General features: G+C 32.6%; 1 protein-coding gene across 1 annotated transcript in view; it reads right to left on the reverse strand.

Moving 5' to 3' along the window:
* The window catches only part of LOC126746986 (rhomboid-related protein 2-like), a 34,194-nt gene that overhangs the window by 15,282 nt on the left and 15,426 nt on the right, over positions 1-3,486 (reverse strand). The window lies entirely within an intron of this gene.

Genomic DNA, 3,486 nt, shown 5'->3' on the forward strand with positions numbered 1-3,486 from the left:
TTTATGCAGGAGACAATTCAAGCTTACCCCCCAGTATATATCACGTGCCTCGACGCGTATTCTGTATATTACACTAAATCAGCCAGAGAAATCGATGTCGCTTTATAATTTTCGAAGGGTAGAATCGATTTTTCGAACTTACCAATTCCAAATCGATTTTATTAAACAAAATTTGGCTACTTTTTGATCGAAATCAGCGGTTTTTACATATTTCCATAAAAAATATTAGTATGAAATAATTGTACAAAATTGATTAAAATTTTACAAAATTGCTGAAAATTTATTGCAGTATTTGATTTTATGAATACATAAATCTGGTTCTTCAGCGTTTTCCGCATCTTCATAATCGCTGATATCAGAGTCTTCACATTCTTCTTCATTTTCGTCGTCTAATGAGATTCTTGGAAGTTCAAACTCATTTAAAATCTCCTTCGAATCACTGCAATCTTCCTCTATGTCATCGATATTGGAGCAGTTGCCTGTATCTTAAAAAATAAGTGCACAATGATGTGCACGATAGCCTATGCTTCCTACACCCACATCGATTTGTACTGCAATTACCTTTGCAGGTGCAAAAGATTTTTTGAGTAACTCTTCGGGTATCATCGTGTCGCTTGTGTATCGAGGAATAAGAATTGTACTATTATTCACGAGTGATTCTTTCCATCCCCACATGGTTGCACTTAAGTTGTTACCAAGCCACATTTGAAGTCGATGATATACTTTGAAACAATGCTGTGTAGCTGCTCCAATTGTTGGTGGTAACTTTTCTAATTTGGATGTAGATTTAGCAGTTAAGATTTTGTAACGCTGAAATCTCAAATCGTTCAAAGTTGCTTTTCCTTTAGTGTAATTGTAAATGTGTGCAATCATATTACAACCATTGTGAGCTATTACAGTTGGATGAGAATCAGGCTCATAAAATGGCTTTGCTAATTCAGCCAAGTTCGGAGTGTTCATGAGTGCTTCCACTGTTTTTTTTTTGTTTTTCCCTGCGAACCCAGATGTTGAATCGCAGCCAGTAAAACAATGGATAACAGCAATAATAGATTGGTAGTGCTGGAATTTGAAACTTTTTGATGAATAAATTGCATCATTTACTTTTCCTGCACCTACTTTCAAAAAGTAGATCGGTGCATTGTTTAAATTGAATTGATGCAATAAAACTAAAAGATCAACATCTTGGCCTACAATGACGATCTGCTTGTTATATTCAGTTACTCCAGTTGCTGAATTTTTAAACATATTACTTTCAGCAATTTCAATTGAACTATTAACAATTAAGGAATCTGCATCTTCTTCAGCGACTTTAACTGAATAACCTTCAAACTTAAAAGCTTTTTCTAAGTGTTTTCAATTCTACCTTGTTATTTTCATTTCACAAAAAATTCTCTTGCGAAAGAGTAACTTGTGTGTGCAGTTCAAGGTGAAATGTAGGGAAGTTCGAAGAACTTTTCCGCCTTAATCGTTCGCTTGCTTTTGTTGAACTTGCAGTCGAGTTATCAGTCTCACTTTCTGGATAACCGTCGAATATAATGCACGAATTCGTCGCATAATGATTTTGCACAAAAGATAAGTATTTTTGAATAATAATCTGTACAGTATCATTTTTTTGCCATACAACTTTTCGTAATAAAAAGGCGCCATCGATTACATGTACAACGTTTTCGGTAACCGGTGTAGGTTCTGTGATGGTAAAAAGGTCAAATAGTTGCGATTTAACATTTTTCCGCATACCGTTTTCAGAAAAAAGTGACAACGGATATGGCGCAAGTTCACACTTTAAGTAATTTTTCATGTCACTTTTTTTGCCGATGTTCAAGCATATTCTTTGAAATAAAATCAAAGGATCGATTATGATGTTCTCGTCGTTTACTTTGATCGATGCCTGAACACATTTTAGTGATAAAACCTGGTTGGGTACTTGCTTGCATAGCAAAGCGTTTAAGAAGTATGAAGCTGCGCAACCGGACGAGTGCGCATCCCAACCGAGCAGACCTTACATATTTAGACTATGGGAGCAGCTGCAGCAAAAATTAGGAGAGGGGATCTATGAGTGTATCGTACATGCTGATGCGTTGATTTCTATTTAACTGCCGTACTTAGATTATTTTTTGCCTTATACAGACATTATTCATCTGCAATTCAATGATCTTTCGAAGGTAATCTCTTTCCGAGCTGCAACATCAATACCTATAACAAGTAACTCCAAACAAAAACGGGATATTACACATAAAAAATGTACACACTATATCGCGTTTTAACTTAGAGGTCCTGAAATATGTAAAAATCGCCGATTTCGAAAAAAAAGTAGCCAAATTTTGTTTAATAAAATCGATTTGGAATTGGTAAGTTCTAAAAATCGATTCTACCCTTCGAAATTTATAAAGCGACATCGATTTCTCTGGCTGATTTAGTGTAATATACAGAATACGCGTCGAGGCACGGGATACATACGGGTAAGCTTGAATTGTCTCGTGCATAAAACAATCTATTGAACTTTACATGATGAAAAATATATTTTCTTATGTATTTTTTTTCGTAGAATCTAGTGGTACTATTACTTTTTTGACATTTTAAAAATTGTTAGTAAATTATTAACAATTATTAAAAAGTTCATTGTTGCAAAAAAAAATTTTCAGTTTTTTGCATTTTTTGGCTTATTTTCAAATGGGAAGTATAACCTTTCTTTATTTTATTAAAAAGTAGAAATAAAAACAAAAAAAATAAGCCCCATATGAACTTGCTAGGACAATTCTCTGAAGGACAAATTTTGTTTAAAAAAAAAAGTAATTTTTTTGAAAAACTTGAATTTCTTGAAAAATTGTTATTGTATAGTACTGAAAAAAATAGAGATTATTTAGGATACTAGAGGGTATATTTATACCAAATTTTTCTAGTCAAGATTAACTGACTAAGGGCTAACTTCATAAAAGACCAGACTAACTTCAAGCGGATTATATCATGAAGCTAGGGTTTAATAATACATTTTATAAAAACCTGGTGCCAATAAATAAGGATTCTTTTAAATATCTAACTCTCTATATTTATGTTGTAACCTGTTATAATATTAAAATTCTGCAAGTTACATGTAGCGAATTTGCTAAATAAATACAATTATACATATATATATATATATATATATATATATATATATATATATATATATATGATGTATATATATATATGATATATATATGAATTATTTTGTCATGTCAGGCCAAAAATTAACCTTCATCAAATAAATTAATCCATAAAATATTATTGACGTCACCATAGATTTGCAAGAATGAATTGCACAACGTTACACCCTGTATTGGGTTTTTTCGGTCTATAGCAGGTCGTGTCCTACAAGAGTTTCTTCACGACTCACATTCATTTTTGTTGAATACAATTAATTCCATTCATCTGGTCGATCCGTACCACCCAACACACACTCGCTCGTCTTTCGGATCATACCATCAATGTTCTTTTTTTTTTAAACCA

Source organism: Anthonomus grandis, chromosome 2, assembly GCF_022605725.1.
Source record: "Anthonomus grandis grandis chromosome 2, icAntGran1.3, whole genome shotgun sequence".
Lineage (NCBI taxonomy): Eukaryota > Metazoa > Arthropoda > Insecta > Coleoptera > Curculionidae > Anthonomus > Anthonomus grandis.